At 37.2% G+C, this 22,354-nt stretch overlaps 1 non-coding gene across 1 annotated transcript; it reads left to right on the plus strand.

Annotated features, from left to right (window-relative positions):
- Positions 1-19,569: 19,569 nt before the first annotated feature.
- LOC122095500 lies at positions 19,570-19,672 on the plus strand. The gene has a single exon (XR_006145158.1). It is a non-coding gene; the product is annotated as a U6 spliceosomal RNA (small nuclear RNA).
- Positions 19,673-22,354: the final 2,682 nt, after the last annotated feature.

Here is a 22,354-nt window from a genome sequence, read left to right on the forward strand (position 1 = left end):
GTTTCATAGGCTGTCCTGCCTGGGTTGACTTTGAACTGAGATAGTAAGAAAGCCAAGTGACATCAACTGTATGCACTTCTCTTTTGAAAGAAGAATTATTAGATGAAGTTTATAATAAAGTTGATATTTGACAATTTTTAAAAGAAGAGAATATGTTAAGCAAAGAAGCTATAACTTAAATAACTCAGCAAAAGTAGGTGCACTGAATCATTTGGGAATTACTTTTTCTGTTTGGGAAGATTACAATTGACTTCGTTGTTCCTTTTGGGGAAACTTGAAGTCATATTTGCAGTTTTTTGTTGGTCATGGGGCTTTAACTCTGATGCTGGGCCCTGTCCCTCAGCTCTTCCACTCAAGTTGAGTGCTCTGCCACTTTAGGTATAGCACCACTTCTGGATTTCTGGTGGTTAATTAAAGATAAGAGTCTCATGGATTTTCCTGGCCAGTCTGGCTTTGAACCACAATCCTCTAGTCTCAACTTCTTGAGTAGGTAGGATTATAGGCATGAGTGACCAGCATCCGGCTTATATTTGCATTTATGTGCACTTAATCACACTATGTAGACAAACAATGGAAATTTGAATCAATGATGACATTGCAGCTTTTCAGAAAAATTGAGGTAGCAATAAAAATATCCTCTTTTTCCATGTTGTTACATTAATGACTCGTGTTATGGGACTCTTACATTAGCATCCTCTGTTGTCTGCGTATGTGGACTTAGTATCAGAAATGACTGAAGATTTTAGAAAGCAAAGGAGTTCAGGAATGAAAGAACAGCATAGAAGGATATACCATTTATCACACAGAGATTAAGAACTAGCCTAAGGAATTAGAATGCTAAAGACAATGAGGAATAAGCCTAGTTGATAACTAGTTCTTCAATAACCAAAAATGGTTCCCTAGAACAGATTGTGGTATAACTTAGTTATTATCATTTATTCCTTCCATGTGAAGTTATTCCTTCTCTTTTGTCAAAACTATTAATTAGTCTATTCCTTTTTGATGCTATAACTTACCAAAAAGATTTCCAAATCTCACATAGACTACCCTTCTCATTGTGATTAGAAATGACGGCTCAAAACCTGGAATCTTTGAATTTCCAGGATTAATCTCCATTCTTGGCATTAAATTGCCATGACCTATTAACAGAACATTGTTTTTTGTTTTTTGGGTTTTTTTTTTGTTTTTTGGTGGGGGGGTGTCTGGACGCGGAGCCTGAACTCTGGGCTTGGGCGCTGTCCATCAGCTCTTCAGCTCAAGTCTAGCGCTCTACCACTTGAGCCACAGTGTCACTTCTGGCTTTTTTCTTTTTGCTTATGTGGTGCTGAGGAATCGAACACAGGGCCTCATGAGTGCAAGGCAATCTATACCACTGAGCCACCTTCCCAGCCCTTTTGTTAAATAATAGTAATCTAATATAGGTAAAATAAATTACGGACTATTGTTAGGCATCAGTTGGAATGATCAATTGTATATTCCAAGTATGGGTTATTTATTTTGCATTTACTAGCTAAATGACTTTTTGCCAATCTTGGGACTTGAACTCAGGGACAGGGAACTGTTTGTTTTTTGTTTGTTTGTTTGTTTGTTTTGGCTCCAGGCTAGCACTTTACCACTTGAGGCACAGCTCCACTTTCAGTGTTTCTTTTTCTATTTATGTGGTACTGAGGAATCAAACCTAGGGTTTGATGCATGCTAAGCAATAACTGTTCCATTAAGACACATTCCCAGAGCCCTAAAAAAATTCTTTTCGTTTTTATATTAATAAGTTTTTTTATTGTGAAAATACCGTACAGAGGGGTTACAATTTTATGAGCAAGGTAATGAGTACATTTCATAGCAATCATTGTTGCCCCCCTCTTCCCCTTACCATCCCTGCCATTGATTCTCCCCCTCCCACCCCCGCCAAAGTTGTAAAGTTTGTTTTTCAACATAACCTTTTATACATCTCATTGTCGCAATTAGACTTGATTAAGATGGCATTACTTTTTCATTTCGTTACTATGTATTATAATTTAGGCCAGGTGGTAGAAAAAGAAGTGGAAAACAATACTAAGTCCAGTAAGGCTGACATTCCTATCACATCACTAAGTAAGTACAGTGTTAAGGCCAGCAGGACGCATAGGGCTGATGCATGTGACATTATTATGTAAAACACTATTGGTCATCATCTCCGACATCCATAACATTCTGCTTCCACTTTCAAGATAAAGAGGCAAATATCTAAGCCTTTTTAATTGATAGAGTGTGTTTCCTAGGAAAGAAGAAGGAGGATGTGGAAGGTGATGGTGGAAAAATATGTATATTGGCTCTCTGTCCACATTTTTTGCATTTTTAAAAAGTGCTATTGATGAACTCCCTCTTACATGTAATTGACTATACTGTCTGCACAAGATGCAGAGAAATGAAACATTTATTCTGGTGGATAGTAACATATATTAACAAAATCCATTTCTGGAAAAAAAGATACTATGTAAGAAAGTATAAAGTATTGTCTATGAAATGGTTTCTTTTCTTGGAGAATAAACGGTACTATTGAAATGCTTACTCCAGCTTTCTTGGAAATTTTATGCTGTCTCAGTATCAAAATGTTCTCTAATTCCTGTAACATCCAAGCATAAAAGACATGATTTGAAGATCTCAGTAGTTTTAGAAATAAAGGTACATAATAGCTTCCTTCTTGTAGAGACTTGTGATAGCGAGTATGATTGATTGTATTATAGTTCTCTTTTTTTCCCCCTCTTTATCTCAAGTGTTGTATATATGGTCATATTACTCTATGTCCTGCATCAGCGTCCTGTTGGTGAGATTTACCTGTACTTTGCAATGTAAAGCTGGGTCATGTGACTTACATCAGCTTACAAAAATGAACCAGAAGTAGTGAAAGGCTATTTCTAGGGGAAGATTTCTGTCTCATTGTCTGTGTCTAATAGCTGAATTGTTTTCCCTTAGCTATAAAAATAGCATAGTTTCAAAATGAGTCTTCTTTCAACTTATATACTGGAAGAATATATCATGTGAAATTGAGGCAAAACTCAAATACAGCCTCACCATATAACAAAAGCAGAATTAAGCTAATGTTAGAATATGATATTAAGATGTTAGTTTCTTATATTTTATACCTTTATGATAGTTGACTATAGCATACTAGAATTTAATAAATACCAAACAAGAACTAAACAAATAGATAAGATTTCCTGTTGGACATTATTACAATTTTTTTATAAATAAACATTCTCCATGTGATCATTTATGGGGTTATCTATTTTCTATAGATGGGTTTAATCATTTTAGATCATTGTATCTAATATCCATAATCATTATCCAGACCTTGTGATTGAGGTGAGGAAGAACAAAATATCTAGATTTCTCCTTCTCTTTTCCTCTTCTCCTTTTTGTAGTGTGAATTCTAATCCTTTCTCCAAATTCTCCTATTAATAAAGGAAGAATGACACGTTGTGGATATCAAGCAAAAGGCTTCAAATCAAGAATTTCATACTTTCCGGGAGGAGGATGGGAAGGGATGGGAAGGAGAAAAAAAGGAGGAGCTACAATGCTTGATAAGAAATGTACTCATTATCTTGCCCATGTAATTGTAATCCCTCTGTACAGTATTTTCACAATAAAAAAATAGATGAGAAGGGGTACCAAGATGGTGACAGGGCAGTACGGCAACGTCACAGCTCTCCCCAACCCAAAAGAGAGTTCAAGTTCCAATGCTTAATCTCCCCAAGAGACTGACAACAACAAAAAGATGAACACCCAGAGAAAACAGAAGGTGGAAAATAACAAAAAAGGAAGAGAGAAAAAGAAGAATTTCAGAACAGAGGAGCAGGAAGACTCCTCCCTGAACCTTTACTGGCCGCGCAGCAGCACACCAAGCCATGGCCAGACCACCCAGCAGGGGCTGTCCAAGTCCCAGAGATACAGGAGTTTGTCTGCCGATAACCTGCGCAGAAGCAGCCTGAGGTACTAGTGTCAGACCCACTGATTGTGATGAATGGAGAAACCTCCTAGCCGGGAGCTTGAACAAAGATCCCACCCCTCACTCTCCATCTGAGCAGAGAGGCTCCATCCCACCAAAGCCCCTCAACCCCATGGCAGGAACCCCAGAACTACATGGGACTCCAACCGAACACCAGAGCAGAAGACATGCAAGGAACTGGTGCTGATCCGGAGAGTGCAAATGCAGACAAACCCCAGTGCTCAGAACCTGCACGGAGGCCCCTCCCCCACCCCTCGGGCAGAGGGTAAAGGCCCATCTCATGGTGCAGACCCAAACAGCATCAAATTAGGCAGAGACAGAAGAGAATCACACAGAGCTACCACCGCCCAGCCCAGCCCACATACACCTCAACTGAACTCTGATTGGAAAGGCAACCAACGACCTACATCACACAGAAACAACTAGCTCCAGGGTGAGTACCCCGCAGGGGACTCTGTATCCCTCAAGAGAGACCAGGGCTGGTGGGAATCCCCAGACCATGAGCCAGATCTCCTAACCCAACACCTGTACCACAGGACCCACTAAAACTGGGAACTGTTCGAGAGCTCCACCAAACCGTGTAGCACACTCAGCTGACCAGGCTACAGCAAGAGCACCCCTGGAAGGAAGCTTAAACGCCCAAGCCAGGAACAGTGCCCCTGGGTCAAGATACCCAACAGTGGAAGAAATTTGAACTGTGTACCCCAGGCTGTGTAACCTAGGTGGAATACACAGCAGCACATCTCCAACCCGCGTTCCCCAGGCCTTGGGCCGGGACCAGGCCTGGGGATCCAGTGCCTGAGCAACACAACCAACCTTTCCCAACTGAAGTCAGAAGCTGAGCATAAGCCTCAGCAGAGGGGAGAAAACAAGGAACTGCACCCACTGGGAAGCACGCCTGTGAGAGCAAAAGACCAGGGGGGCTCAGGACAAGAGAAGCCCAAACCCCACCAGAACCCGACCCATATATTCTAGGTTATTAGACAACACAGGCCACCAGGACCTGATAATAGGCAGGAGCTCAGGCTGGTAAGGTGGCTCAGCAGTAGAGTGCTTGTGTTGGGTGCATGAGGTCTTGGATCTGATTCCTCAGCACCACATAAGCACAAAGGGTCAGAAGTGGTGCTGTGGTTCAAATGGTAGGATGCCATCCTTGAGCTTAAGATCTGAGGGACAGTGCCCAAGCCCAGATTTCAAGCCCAAAACCAGGCTTTCCTCCACAAAAAAACCATCAGGAGCCCATAGCAGACTCCAGCGTCTGAGAGAGTTCATCCAGCACATCCAATCTTGCCAAGAGCACCCATAGGAGCAAACAGGAGCAGTCTAGGCCACGCAACCCTTCCAATGACGAGAGCTGCCAGTGATCTACAGCAAAGAGCTGAGAACCCTAAGTGGGTCAGACCAGCAGCTGGAGGTCGGCCCCCAACAGAACCGAAATCAGGTACAAACTCTCTCTACCAACACAGAAACAACAACCAAGCAAAGTCAGACACATATTGACCAAAACAAAATTTCAGATTAGTCTCCAATAATCCTGGACCCACATGGGAAAATCACAGAGAAAAATTACAAGATTTATTAATAGCCAGGATAGCAAGGTATCCCCAATAGCCAGCAGCCACACAGGGGAGAGCGCCAGTGGGAGCAAAGCAGGAATGAAAGACAAAAGCTACATCCAAGGGATGCTGGAGACAATGACTCAAAAAATAAAGCGAGAAATTAAAGAACACGGGTACAAACTATCGAAAGAGATGCAGGATCTCAAACATGAGGTACACACAAAAGTAGAGGAAGTACATACCTCACTCAGAAGTGAGAAAAATGCAAAAATAGAGGCAATACATACCTTATTAAGAGGTGAGATCAGTACTTTGAGAACCAACACCAAATCCATAAATGAGTCCATTTCATCCTTGCAAACCACAATGGAAGCCACAGTTAACAGAGTGAACGAAATGGAATGTAGAGTGTCAGATACAGAAGACAGAATACACCAACTGGACCAAACAATGACAGATATGGAAACATTACTTAAATTATGCCCAAGGGAAATTCAAGAGCAAGCAGATAGTGCCAAGAAATTTAACCTTTGTATAATTGGAGTGGACGAAGGTGAGGAATATCAAAGCAAGGGAATGCAACACCTATTCAACAAGATAATCAGTGAAATTTTCCCCATCTCAAAAAAGAACATCTTACCTACATAACAGAAGCATATAGAACACCTAACAAGCAAGACACCAGGAGAAACACTTCTAGACACATTATAGTAAGAATGATAGACCTGAATAATAAGGAAACCATCTTGCATGCAGCAAAAATGAAGACGGAGCTATAATAAACGGGAAAAAATTAGAATCACTGCAGATCTCTCTACACAAACACTGAATGCAAGAAAGGCCTGGGAAAGTACCATACGAGCCCTGAGAGCCAATAACTGTCAACCCAGACTGATATACTCGGAAAAGCTAGCATTCACATTCGATGGAGAGCTGAAAATTTTTAATAGCAAATAAAAATTTAATGAATACATAAACATTAAGCCAGCATTACAAAGAATTCTAAGAGTGGGAACACAACCTGAAGAAAGCAACCAGGAACAGGGACATGTACCCAGACAGTCATTAATAGAAATCTAACTGAGCAAGCACAGGAGGAAAGGAAAGAAGAAAAACTGAGGGAAATTGGGAATGACAGGGATCAAAATGCATCTCTCTATACTATCTCTTAATATTAACGGGCTTAATTTGCCAATCAAAAGAAAAAGAACTGCAGATTGGATTAGAAAACTTGACCCATCCATCTGTTGCCTTCAGGAGACACACCTCTCAGCCAAACATACAAACAAACTCAGAGTAAAGAGTTGGAAAAGGATCTGCCAATCAAATGCCCCCAGTAAGAAAGCAAGTATAGCAAGCCTGATATCTCAGAAGATAAACTTTTCATTATAATCAATACAAAAAGACAAGGCTGGACACTACATATTAATACAGGGAACAACCCAAGAGGAGGACAGTTTCCTCTTATATTACCAACTTATATTCCCCAAACATTGGTGCACCCAGATATGTTAAGCAAATACTCTCAAACTTACAGAATAAAATAGATCCCAATATGATAATACTAGTAGACTTTAACACCCCACTCTCGCCAAAGGACAGGTCTACCAAACAGAGGATTGGAAAAGAAGCTACTGAATTAAGTGAGGCCATACTTCAACGGAATTAACTGACATCTACCGAGTATTTCACCCTAAAACAACAGAGTACACATTCTTCTTAGTAGCTCATGGAACTTTCTCCAAAATAGACCATATCATAGTTCATGCAAGGAACTTAAGCAAATACAAGGGGATCGACTTAATCCCCTCTATCCGATCTGACCACAGTGGAATCAAGCTAGTTCTCAATAACAAAGCATACAGCAGAAATTATTCTAATACATGGAAATTGAACAGCACACTTCTAAGCAGTGGCTAGGTAACATTAGAGATCAAAGAAGAAATAATTTCCTACAACTTAATTAAAATGAAAACACCGCACAAAGAAACTTGTAGGACACATCAAAAGCAGTCCTGAGGGGAAAATTTATTGCCCTCAGTGCCCACTTCAAGAAAATAGAGACAGACCAAGTAAATTATCTCATGTTGCAATTAAAATAGCTAGAAAAACATGAAAAAAAATGCAACCTAAATTTACTAGAAGGAGCCAGATAACCAAACTAAGAGTGGAGATTAATGAATTAGAAAATTGTAGAACCATAGCCAGAATTACCCAAAGAAAAAACTGGTTCTTTGAAAAAATAAATAAAATTGATGGACCGTTGGCAAGATTAATTAAAAAGAAGAGAGGAAACCCATATTAACAGGATTAGGGATGCCATAGGAAAATTCACAATACATACACAAAATATCTAAAACAATCTTAACGGACTACTTTCAAAAGTTATACTCTCTAAAGTAAGAAAACCTGGCAGAAATGGATGCATTTTTAGAGAAATACAAGTTGCCCAAACTGAGCAAAGAAGAAGTAAATCATTAAATAAGCCAATATCCTACAACGAGATACAGAAACAATCAGAAGTCTTCCAACAAAGAAAGCATAAGACCAGATGGATTCACAGCAGAATTCTATAAGACCTTTAAAGAAGAACTAATGGCCATAATCCTCAAGCTCTTCAGAGAAACAGAGAAGGAGGGAGCTATCTCAAACTCATTCTACGAAGCCAATATCACACTCATCCTCAAACCAGGCAAAGACCCAACCAAAAAAGAGAATTACAGGACAATATCCTTGATGAACACAGATGCAAAGATCCTTAACAGGATTCTAGCTAACAGAATCCAGAAACATAAAAAAAAAATCATACACTATGATCAGATAGGTTTCATCTCAGAGATGCAGGGATGGTTTAACATACATAAGTCAATAAATGTAATCCTACACATCAACAGAGCCAAGGTCAAGAACCACATGATTATCTCCACAGATACAGAAAAGGCCTTTGATAAAATTCAACATTCATTCATGGTAAAAGCTCTGGAGAAAATAAGAATAGAAGGAACATTTCTTAAAACAATAAAAGCCATTTATGACAGACCAATAGCCAATATTATACTTAATGGGGAAATGCTAAAACCAATTCTCTTAAAATCAGGAACAAGGCAAGGATGCCCACTGTCTCCACTCCTCTTCAAAATAGTCCTGGAACCCTTACCCAGGTAAATAAGGTAAGAAAAAGACATTAAAGGGATCCGCATAGGAAAAGAAGAAGTTAAACTATCCCTTTTTACAGATGACAAAATACTATACCTTCACGATCACAAAAACTCCTTTCCCAAACTCTTAGAAATCATAAATCACTTCAGCAAAGTAGCAGGATACAAAATCAACCCATAAAATCAGTTGCCTTCCTGTACACTGACAATGTACAAGCAGAAAGGGAGCAACCCCATTCACAATAACCTCCCCCAAAATAAAATATTTAAGAATTAACCTAACCAAAGATGTAAAAGAACTATTTAATGAAAACTATAAAAATTTGGTATATATACACAATGGAATTCTGTGCCTCCATCAGAAAGAATGACATTGCCCCATTTGTTAGGAAATGGAAAGACTTGGAAAAATTATATTAAGTGAAGTAACCCAGGCCCAAAGAAACTTAGGTCCCATGATTTCCCTTATTTGCTAAAACTAGTATATTCTGAGTCAAGCAGAAAGGTCAGATAAGTTGATGTTAGAGAAATGAACCCTAAGATAACCATTCAAATGTCTTTTTTCTTTCAGGTGATTGTTTCTAACACATTTATAAGATTAGTTCTTTGTAGCTTTGTATGTTCCTGCCCCATGGTGTAACCCCTGCTTTCACTGTATTTGATGTTGATATAATTTGTGGAGGGGAAGAGAAAAAAACAAATTATTTAAATAGGGATACAGGTGGATCTATTGTAACAATGAGATATACAAGTCATTATGTCGAATACGAACTTTACAACTTTGTTGTGGGGAAGGAGGATTGGGTTGGGGGGCGGGAGGAGCATGGGAAGAGATGGGAAGGGGAAACAAAGGAGGAGTCTACAATGATTGATAAGAAATGTACTCATTATGTTGCCCATGTAATTATAAACCCTCTTTACAGTATTTTCACAATAAAATAAATAAATAAAACCATAAAAAGTTAAAGAAAGAAATTACACAAGATACTAGGAAATGGAAAGACCTCCCCTGCTCTTGGATAGGCAGACTTAATATAGTGAAAATGGCAATACTGCTTTCAAGTATTTTCATTGGCTATTTTCATTATTGCCTTTGTTCTGGTTTTCTTATCAGGAACACAGGGTTACACAAAAAGATCTTCCTAAGATATAGGATCTTAGGCAGAAAAAAATAAATGTATAATTAAAGATTTTCATCTCTTAAGAGAATAAAAAGGTCAGAAGACATTTGTTATTACTTGCATGGTTCAGATGACTTGAATGTTTTGGTTGTTAAACTAAGTGGAATACATGTAAAATGTTACAGTTGTTCCAAACGATGATACTTTTCTGCTCCAATAAGATGAAACCTCTGACAAGGTTAGAGGGCATATCGATTTTGGGGGAGAAGTCTTAATTTTAGAATGCCAAGGTAGATACCTAAAACAGCACTGCCTATCACATATCTGCTAATTTTATACTTATGGCCTATAAGTTTATAAAACTACACATATGAATTGAATGAGAAATTTTTGATTTACACAATTGACTCAAAAACAACTAAAACCAGAAAACACTTCTATATATTTATATAAACTAATATATCCAGTGAGGATTTAAAAATTTTTAGAATATATATTTAACATTTATGTCAAAATATTGTTTATTTGTAAATGTTTATTTTTAATTGTTGTCAGCCGTGGGACTTGAAATCTGGACGTGGACACTGCCCCTCAGCACTTCAGCTCAAGATTAGTGCTCTACCACTTGAGCAACTAACAGTTTTCTTTTGTCTCATTTGAGGTAAGAGTCTCATGGACTTTCCTGCCTAGGCTAGTTTTGAACCATGATTCTCAGCTCTCAGCCACTTTAGTAGCTAGAGTTACAATCATGAGCCACTGGCGCCTAGCTACAATACAGTAGATGGAAAGAAATCATTAAAATTACACCAGAATTAAACGAATTAGAATCCAAAAATAAAAATTGTAAGAACCAAAAACCAAAGAGTTGATACTTTGAAAAATTAAAAAAATTGACAGATCCTTAGCAAATCTTATGAGAAAAAGAAGAGAACACACTCAAATAAATAAACTCAGGTATGAGAATGGAAACATCACCACAGTAACAACCAAGATTCAGAACATTATAAGAGAATACTTCTCAAAATACTATGCTAATAAGTTAGAGCACCTGGCAGAAATAGACGTTTTCCAAGCCAATATCGAAATGCTGAAACAAAACAAGGTGAGTTAAACCATCTTAACTGGCTCATATCAAACACTGAAATAGAAACAGTAATAAGAGACCTCCCATCTCAGAAAAGCAGCTTTACAGCTGAATTCTATAAGGCCTTCATGGCAGAGCTCACACCAATACTTTTCCAACTCTTCAATGGAATTGAAATAGAAAGTTCACTACTGAACTCATTCTATGAAGCCATCATAACCCTCATCCCAATACCAGGCAGGGACTCATCAAAGAAAGAGAACTATAGACCCATTTCTTTGATGAACATTAATGCAAAACTTCTCAACAAAATTCTGGCCAATCAATTTCAACAATTCATCCAAAAACTCATACACCACCATCAAACAAGATTCATTTCAGGGCTGCAAAACTGGTTCAATATACACAAATCAATTAAGATAATTCATCACATCAACAGGAGAAAGGATAAGAACCACATGATTATCTCAATAGATGCAGAAAAAAGCATTTGACAAGATCCAACACTCCTTTGTGATGAGGGTTCTGGAAAAATTAGGAATCCAGGGAACATTCCTCAATACAATAAAGGCTGTATATGACAAACAGCCAGAATTTTACTTAATGGTGAAAAACTAAAGCCATTTCATCTTAACTCAGGAACAAGACAAGGATGTCCACTCTCTCCACTTCAATTTAGTAATAGAATGACTAGCTACAGCAATAAGAAAAGAGGCAATAAAGGGATCCAAACAGGGAAAGATTAAATAAAACTCTCCCTCTTTGCAGATGACATTAGCTTGTGTTTAATGAATCCCACGGACTCCACACCCAAATGACTCAAGCTGATTCTAAATTTTGGCAAAGTAATGGGGTATAAAATTAGCCCTCAAAAATCAATGGCTTTTCTGTATGGCAGCAATGAGAAAAGTGTGTCTGAAATCAGGAAAGCAACTCCATTTGTAATAGTCCCACAATCAATAATACCTAGGAATTAACTTAACCAAAGAAGAGAAGGACCTCTATAATGAAAAATTTTAAAAACTTGGAAAAAAGAAAAATTTAAAAACGTGAAAAAGGAAATCAAACAGAAATTAGAAAGTGGAAAACCTCTCATGTTCCTGGATTGGAAGGATTTACATCTTGATAATGGCAATAATCCCCAAGGCTATCTACTAATTCAATGTGATGCCTTTCAATATTCCCACGGCATTCTTCAAGGAAAAAGAAGAGGCAATCCAAAAATTTACATGGAACTATTAGAGGCCCCAAATAGCAAAAACAATCCTTAACAGAAAGAACAGTGCTGGAGGAATATCAATACCAAATTTCAAACTCTACTATAAATCCATAGTAATCAAAACAGCTTGGTACGTGCACAAGAACAGACCTCAGCACCAATGGAATAGAGCTGAAAACCCAGAAAGGAACCTACAGACATATAAGCCATCTAATCTTTGATAAGGGAGTTAAAAAATTAGAATAGAGGAAAGACAGCCTCTTCAGTAAATGGTGCTGGCAAATCTGGTTAACTACTTGTAGAAAACTAAAGCTCGATCCTTATATAACACCCTGTACCAGAATCAACTCCAAATGGATCAAAGACCTCAGAGTCAAAGCAGACATCTTGAAAACATTACAGGATGGAATAGGAGAAATCATAGGTCTCCTTGGTACAGGCCTAAAATTTCTTAATAGAAACCTAGAAACACAACAAATCAAAGAGAGGTTGGACAAATGTGATTGCATGAAATTGCTGAGCTTCTTCATGGCAAAGGGTATAGCTAACAAGATCAACAGAAAGACCACGCATTGGGAGATCTTCACTAGCCATACAATGGACAAGGGTCTCATATCTAAAATATACCTAGAATAGAATTGAAAACCCAGAAATGAACCCACAGACCTATAGCAATGTAATCTTCAATAAGGGAGCTAAAAAGTATAATGGAAGAAAGACACCCTCTTCAGTAAATAGTGCTGGAAAAATTAGTTAATCATTTGTAGAAAACTAAAGATGGATCTTTATATATCACCCTGCACCAGAATCATCTCCAAATTGATCAGATACCTCGGAGTCAAAGCAGACACTCTGAAATCTTTAAAGGATGGAATTAGAGAAACCCTAGGTCTCCTTTTCACAGGTCAATATTTTCTTAATAGAGACCTGGAAACACAACAAATCAAATAAAGGTTGGAAAAATGGGATTGCATGGAATTGCAGAACTGCTGCATGGCTAACACATAGCTAGCAAGATCAAGGGTCTCATATCTAAAATATACCTGGAACTCAAAAAATTAAATTCCCCAACAACAAATTTTCAATGAAACAACTAGGCAATAAATAAGTGGGCTAAAGGCCCACTGAAGAGGAAAGAAGGAAGGGCAATAGATACATGAGGAAATGCTCAACCTCCCTAGCCATAAGAGAAATACAAATTAAAACAACATTGTGATATCACCTCACCCCAGTTTCAATGGCTAAATCAAGAAATATAATTGCAAAAGATGCTGGAGGGGATGTGGACAGAAGGGAACCTTACTGCATTGTTGGTAGGAGTGTAAACTTGTTCAACCACTTTCGAAATTAGTATGGATGTTCCTCAAAGACGCCACATAGAGCTGTCCAATGACCCAGCAATCCCACTTTTGGGCTTTTACCCAAATGATCACAAATAAGACCTTACTAAAGCTACCAGTACAACCATCTTTATTGCAGCATTATTTACCATGGCTAAGATATGGAACCAACACAGATGCCCCTCAGTAGATGAATGGATCAAGAAAATGTGGTATATATACACAATGGAATTCTATGCCTCCATCAGAAAGAATGACATTGCTCTATTTGTTAGGAAATGGGAAGAATTGGAAAAAATATATTAAGTAAAGCAAGACAGACCCAAAGAAACATAGTTCTCATGGTTTCCCTTACTTGCAATCCCTAGTATATGTCTGAGACAGCAGAAACTTTCAGATAAGTAGATGTTTGATGAAATGAACCCTAAGGTAAGGATACAAATGGTTTTTTTTTCTTATTATTGTTTCTAACATATTTATAAGGTGATTTGTTTCTTGCATTTTATGTCCCTTCCCCAAGGTATAACCCCTGCTTTCACTGTAATTTATGTTAATATAATTTGTGGAGGCGAAAGGGAATAACAAATTATTTATATATGGATACAGGTGGACGTGTTGCAACAATGAGATGTACAAGACTTTATATGGAAAAACGAACTTTACAACTTTGGCTGGGGGGGGGGGGGGGGATTAGAGAGGGACCGGGGTGGTGAGAAGGGAAGGGATGGGAAGGGGAAACAAAGGAGGTGGCAAAAATGCTTGGTAAGAAGTATACTCATTTCCTTGCCCATGTAATTGTATCCTCTGTTTACAGTATTTTCACACTAAAAAATTATCTGAAAAAATTTGCATCAGTTGATAGTGCATATGATTTTATTTTTATTACAAATATAGAATGTAGTAAAAATTTTCATTGCAATTACACTGCACTAGGATGTGGGCAGATTCTAATGTAAATAATAGACTGTGTTTGGAGGCTGAGATCTGAGGATCGCGGTTCAAAGCCAGCCCGGGCAGGAGAGACCGTGAGACTCCTATCTCCAATAAACCACCAGAAAACCGGAAGTGGCGCTGTAGCTCAAGTGGTAGAGCGCTCGCCTTGAGCTGAAGAGCTGAGGGACAGCGCCCAGGCCCAGAGTTCAAGCCCCACGGCCGACAAAAAAAAAAAAAAAATAATAATAGACTGTGCTTATGCCTATGATCATAAAACTGATACCTTACTGATATTGAGTGACAAATACAACTTCCGATAAGTACAGAAGTTTTCCTTGTATGTTTTTAATACATATTTTTATTGTAAATGTCCTGTGCAGAATGTTTACAGTTACATATGTAAGGTAATGAGTACATTTCTTATTGAGCATTTTTACCCCCTCCTTGGTTTTTCCCCTACCATCCCTTCCCTTCACACCTCCCAACTCTTCCCTCCAACCCCCTCCCCCAATAGAGTGTCTTGTACATCTCATTGTTGCAATGGGTCAACCTGTATCCTTTCCTTGTATCTTAAATGAAGAAATGCTGATTGATTTGTGCTGATTCTACTTGTGTAGACACACCTAAGATCACTCGCCAAGTCCAAGAGCACGTAATTCACATGCACATCATTTTTTGTCATTTTGGTATAATTTTGTTCTACACATTTATTGACAGGTTACAAATTATTCTCAAATTTTAATACATTAAAATACTTTTCTTTTTGTCTTATTTTCTTGACCATGAAATCAGCAAGACCTCAGTCAGCATTTCTCACATAGGACTTTTCACATGAGTTTGTTAAATGTTGACCTGAGCTCCAATCTTCTGAGGACTCACTCATCTGCTTAAGAATTGATGCTGGCTGTTGGAAAAGAACTCAAGGAAGAATGCCATTTAAAGCCTTATAACTTTATTTTGTACCAGGGTATTTTCCAGCTACTTTGGTTTTTGAGAGTGTCTACAAGAGCTAGCATTCCCTGGGGAGCAAGGAGATGCCATATGACGTTTACTTACTGAGATTTCCGATTGACTTGCTATCACTTGTACTGCATTTTGAAAGTCGAATGTGTCAAAACCTACCCATTTGAAGAGATAAGAGGAGATGCTGGGAAGATGGCTCAGTGGTAGAGTTCTTGCTTTGCATGCATGAGGCCTGGCTTCAATTCTTCAGCACCACATAAACAGAAAAAGCTGGAAGTGGTGCTGTGGCTCCAGTGGTAGAGCACTAGCCTCCATGTGTGCATGTGTACATGTGTGTATGTATGTATCTTTGTGTATAGTAACATGCATGTATACATATATAAGGGCATATAACACATATATGCATTTAAAAATAAATATACATATATAAACATATGTGTATATATTTATATCAGTTGTTCAATGATTTAATCTATAGTTCCCAGCACATTGTCATTCTCACAAAGTGTACATGATAAACTGCTCTGAGGTTCCATGCTCTATGATGGGCATCCTTTGTAATCACTTCCCCCATTACCTTGTTTTTCTTCCCTGAATATATTCGGTCTACTTTCCACAGGAAAGCATTGTTTTCATTACATGTATTTACTTATAATAAAAGAAAAAGGTCGTTTGTAAAAGAAAAAAAGAATACGAACTTTTAGGTCAGAGGTTAAAAGTATCCTATCCGTTTCAATGATTCCTATGAGATAAAATTTATAACAGTAGTAAAAGTGAAAAGGAATTCCTAGATCTGTTGTTTTGCCATTTAGAATAGAAATGAATAACATCACGTCACTGTTATAACTCTTAAAGAATGCAAGGGTAACTGATGGTCGCTATCATGTTCCCACAAAACCAGTGGATTCTGAAGGATAATAGTAGACCAGCAGAAATTCTTTTTTTTTTTATTGTGAAAATACTGTACAGAGGGTTTATAATTACATGGGCAAGACGGTGAGTACATTTCTTATCAAGCATTGTAGCCTCCTCCTTTGTTTACCCTTCCTATCCCTTCCCATCTTTCCTCCCACCCCTCCCCCCCCCAAGTTGTAAAGTTGATTTTGACATGACAACTTGTACTTCTCATTGTTGCAACAAGTCCACCTGTATCCTTATTTAAACGACGTGTTTTTCCACTTCCCCTCCACAAATTATACCGACATCAAATATAGTGAAAGCAGAGGTTATACTGTAGGGGAGGGACATACTGGGGTGAGGTGATATCACAATGTTGTTTTGATTTGCATTTTTTTTATGGTTAGGGAGGTTGAGCATTTTTTCATGTGTCTATTGGCCATCTTTCTTTCTTCTTCAGAGAAGTTTCTCTTTAAGTCATTAGCCTAATTATTTATTGGGCAGCTGTTTCTTTGAGAATTTATTGTTGGGGGATTTAATTTTTTGAGTTCCAAGTATATTTTAGATATGAGACGCTTGTCCGTTGTATGGCTAGTGAAGATCTTCTCCCAATCCGTGGGCTTTCTATTGATCTTGCTAGCTATGTCCTTTGCCATGAAGAAGCTCTGCAACTTCATGCAATCCCATTTGTCCAACCTTTCATTGATTTGTTGTGTTTCCGGGTCTCTATTCAGAAAATTTCGGCCTGAGCCAAGGAGACCTAGGGTTTCTCCTATTCCATCCTGTAATGTTTTCAGAGTGTCTGCTTTGACTCCGAGGTCTTGGATCCATTTGGAGTTGATTCTGGTGCAGGGTAATATATAAGGATCTAGCTCTAGTTTTCTACAAGTAGTTAAGCAATTTTGCCAGCACCATTTACTGAAGAGGCTGTCTTTCTTCCCTTCTATTTTTTTAGCTCCCTTATCAAAGATTAGATGACTATAGGTCTTTAGGTTCATTTCTGGGTTTTCAATTCTATGCCATTGGTCCTGAAGTCTGTTCTTGTGCCAGTACCAAGCTATTTTGATTACTATGGCTTTATAGTAGAGGTTGAAATTTGGTATTGATATTCCTCCAGCAGTGTTCTTTCCATTGAGGAGCGTTTTTGTTATTCGGGGTCTTTTATTGTTCCATATGAATTTTTGGATTGCCTCTTCTATTTCCTTGAAGAATGAGGTTGGAATTTTGATAGGTATCGCATTAAATTTGTAGATAGCCTTGGGAAATATTGCCATTTTCACGATGTTAATCTTTCCAATCCAGGAGCATGGGAGTTTTTCCCATTTTCTAAGTTCTGTTTTGATTTCCTTTTTCAAGTTTTTAAAGTTTTCACCATAGAAGAGCAGCAGACATGGAGCATGAAAGAGAAAGAGAGGAAATGGGAGAGTGAAAGGGAAAGAGAAATATCACAATACTGAAAGTGCATAATAGATAAACAAGAGCAGTATGAGAATATTCATACTGCTGTCTTTAGACTCTACATATACATTTGAATGTATTTGATGTATGATAACCCATCAAAATGAAATATAAAGTTATTTTGTTAAAAATAAAAATGTCTCAGGAGAAATTTTAAATGCAAAAACAATCTTCATGGGAGCAAACTCTGAGCTATTTCATGACTTTGAAAAGGATAAAGTGGTTGAAGTTATTATAAATTCAGAAGTATGACAATTCACAATGATATAAAAAGGTATTCATATATTTAATAACATAACCCAAAGCAGAAAGCAAATGTTGGATAATTGATTTTTTAAAAAACATTCTGTCAGGTGCTTGGAAGTTGGCTCAGTGTTAGAGTGCTTGCCTTGCATGCATGAGGCCCTAGATTTGATTTCTCAGCACCACATAAGCAGAAAAAGATGGAAGTGGTGTTGTGGCTCAAGTGGTAGCACTAGCTTTGAGCTGAGGGACAGCACCTAGGAAACAGAGTTCAAGTCCCATTACCAGCAAAATCAAAATATGAAACAAAACTAAGCACAGTCTCTGACTTTTGTGGCCTCAATTCTTTAAAATCACTACTTCAGCCTCTGGGTAAGATTTTAGGTGTGGACATTTATCAACATTCCTGATTCAGACTCTACTTGATAACTTTTTAAATAAATATTTTGTTCTTAATTTTCCTCTTCGTAAATTCACATGCACCTATAAAAAATGGTTTGGCCATCCCAGTAACCTTCTCCAAGTACTTCATAATGATGACTTACAAAAAGTTGTATTATATTACAACAAGGAAAACAATGCTACAAATAAGAAAAACCAATAATTAAATATTAATGATTAATAAAATGAAAAACAAAACAATTACCAGTGTTTTCAGTATTTGAAGGGTACTATGTATTAGATTTTACTATTTTCTCATATTTCTGTACATTTAAAACTGCCTAAGATTATGATGTTCAACAAGAGTTTTATAGGCTATGAGCTGTCTTTAAAGTTACCCATTAAGATTACTATTTATGGCTCATCTCATCATTTGTATATGGCTTATATCATCATTTGTTCCTCACTAACATATAAAATAAGGAAGCCCTATATTTTTAATAGAAACTATGTAGTTAAAAGTCTTAACTCTTTATTCTGCTCCTTTACACAAAGACTTTGCAACTTCTCATTAGTAAAATTTCTATAAACTCTGAAATGTACATACTTAGTAGCATATGTCTGCTCCCATAAATCTTAAATACTTTATCAAAAAGTTTTATGACCTGGGGCTGGGTAGGTGGCTCAGTGGTAGAGTGCTTGCCTTGCATGCATGAAGCCCTGGGTTCGATTCCTCAGCACCACATAAGCAAAAAGAAAAAAGTTGGAACTGGCACGTTGGTTCAAGTGGTAGACCAGTAGCTTTGAGCTGAAGAGCTGAGGGACAGCGCCCAGTCCCATAGTTCAGGCCCCACTCCCAGACTCCCCCCACCAAAAAAAAAATTATGTCCTGCCAAACAGTCCTAGTTTTGGCATATATAAGCAAATTCCCAAAATTAAATATGTTTAAAACATTAAAACCTTAAAAAAACCTTAACACTTGCTTCAGTGTTCATTATGACAGGTGCCTTGTATAAAATAATTGAATTCCTCCTCTTACACATCTCTTGAAAAACAAATATCTGGAATTATTTTGTTTTTGATATGTCAGTCTTTATTCTTAAATGTGTGCTTATGTAAGAAGTACATGGTTCTAAAATTTCATGGCAATTCTTTTGAGCTTACTTTTTGTTGAATTGTCTAGTTTAAGAAAATCAATTACACTTTATATATAAAAAATGTTCTATGCTCAATTCAGCATCAAGTACTCTAACATTGGAACAATACAGAGAAGATTAGAATGGCCCCTGAGAAAGGATGACAGGCAAATTCCTGAACCATTCCATACTTTTACAACAACTGATGCTGGAGGGGATGTAGCCACAAGAGAACTGTACTGCATTCTTGGTGGGAGTGTAAACTTATTCAACCCTTTGGAAAGTACTATGGAGGTTCCTCAAAAGATTCCACATAGAGCTCCCCTATGACCCAGGAATCCCACTTTTGTGCATTTACCCAGATGATCACAAACAAGACCACACTAAAGCTATTAGCACAACTATGTTTACTGCAGCATTATTTACCATCACTAAGATCTGAAACCAACCCAGATGCCCCTCAGTAGATGAATGGATCAAGAAAATGTGGTATTTATACCAATGGAATTCTATGCCTCCATCAGAAAGAATGGCATTGCCCAATTTGTTAGAAAATGGAAAGACTTGGAAAAAAATATTAAGTGAAGTAAGCCAGATCCAAAGAAACATAGGCCCTATGTTTTCCTTAATTTTTAATAACTATTTTATGTCTGAGATAAGCAGAAAAGGTTAAAAGCTTTGCACATATGATCAGATTAGGCAAATGAAACCCAAGATAGGAACACACGTGTGTTTTTCTCTTGCTTGTTATTGATTCTAACGTACTTATAACAGGTGATGTGTTTTTTTTGTTTCTTTATATGTTCCTACCCCATGCTATAACCCGTTTACACTGTATTTGAAGTTGGTGCACCCACATCTTGTATATACGTTCATCTAATTTGGGGAGGAAAAGGAAAAAAACAAGATGCTTAAATTGGGATACAGGTAGACCCATTATAACAATGAGATGCACAAGACACTATGGTGAAAAATGAACTTTACAATTTAGGCAGGGGAAGTGAACTTAGGGAGGGGAGTGTGCTTGTAGAGGTGGGAGGGAAGGGATGGTAGGGGAACATAAAGGAGGAGGTAACAATGCATGTTAAGAAATGTACTCATTACCTTGCTCATGTAAATGTGACCCCTGTGTACAGAATTTTACAATAGAAAACATATAACATGTTCTGAGATGGAAGAGTTTATTTCCTTTATTTTACTCATATAATATTGTTAACAAAGAAATTAATGCAAAACACTAATATGAAGGTATTTTGAATGTGTGTGTGTGTGTGCAAGAGCGTGTGTTCTCATCCAATTGCATGTATGTTGGTGTGCTCAGAGTTTGAAATCAGGGCTTCAAAGTCTTGCTAGGCCTTTCCTCTCTAGATTGGTGAGCTACTATATGAGCTACATCTCCATTCCTGGCCCGTTGCTAATTCATTGAAATTTTTGAAAAATAATCCTATGAATTTATTTTTCCCTCATTGGTTTCCAACTGTTATCCACAGATCTCTAGCTTCAGTGTTGATATGGCGAATAGTTAGAATTACAGTTGTGACCAACCAACGCAAGTCTTTTAGAATAATTTTAAAAGTAGAAGAAAGTTTACTTCACGGGGGCCTGTTTTATCATTTATTTTTAAAGCATTTTGGAGTGATTATAAGCAAATTTTTTTCGTTTTTTTGGATTCTTAACATAGTAAGTGAAAATATTTAAAAGTTTTAGTACTTTTTAAAAAGGAAACAGGAACTATGGGACTGAAGAAATTTTTCTCTTATAATCTCAACTCTGTGCGAGATAACCCAATGTCACCAACACAATCTGTGTTGAAGACCAAATGTAACAGAAAACTATCACCATGGGCAATAATTGCTATGCTATTATTTCTTGGAAATATGAATATTGAATTGAGAGTGTAAGAGAATGGAGAGATTTTACCTACCTTTTTTGTATTGCTGAAAGACTTTTGGAAACTTTGACTCATTTCTTTGCTCAAAATGTGTGTTTGAGCCATGCACTTACTGCCTTTAATTACAATTTTTCCAAACACTAAAATGGTAATAACATTAGCTTTATAGAAAATGTTATCTTAAGAATTAAGGGAAATAAAACTTGTGAAATACTTAACACAAACGTCTATGAATGAGTTTGAGTTTAGCCAGAAGTTTTTAAAATACTAAAAAGAATGCGATAAGTATTACAGAAACCATTACATGTAGTGAGCATTAGAAGTAATGTTATTTATTGACCATGCTCTGCTTCCAAGGAAGCCAGGAGGATAACTTCTCATGCTGTAAATCAAACTGGTTATCTTATGTCTTGTGTGTGTAAAAATATCAGGGACAGGATGATGAAGGAATGTTGTAGACTGAGGTGAAGTCCATATGAAAATGTGCAAAACTGATAAAACATAAAAGTATCTTAGTAGTAAATTGTGTTTTACATTATTTAAATTACATCACAAAGGTAAGAAAGACCTAGAAAAATGAGTTCTCTTTTTGATGTCCTATCATAGGTCCTTGGATCAACTCTTTCTTCTTTCTTGTAGAGGTATCATCAGATGAGATGAACTATATTATTTTTTTGTTTGCTTCCTTCCATTTATTCTTCATTTGACACCTGAACTAATTGAGACTGAAAGAAACCAAGGGAAATTAGACACACAAGCTTTGGAAAGAACAATCAATGTAAAATAAATAAAACACATACAGCCTTGTAAAAAGTCTGACTAAATTGAGTTATATAGTCTCAAGCGTCAACAGAAAATGATTAAGAAATATCATGCTATTGATAATTGAAAATGATAGGAGTTGCTTAATATTTTTCCTTTCTACTACTTTGAATTAATTATTGATTTTGTATAGAGAAATTAAAGATGAGATTAACAAGAAACTA

Source organism: Dipodomys spectabilis, unplaced genomic scaffold, assembly GCF_019054845.1.
Source record: "Dipodomys spectabilis isolate Male_0828 unplaced genomic scaffold, ASM1905484v1 ptg000354l, whole genome shotgun sequence".
In the NCBI taxonomy this organism is placed as follows: Eukaryota; Metazoa; Chordata; class Mammalia; order Rodentia; family Heteromyidae; genus Dipodomys; species Dipodomys spectabilis.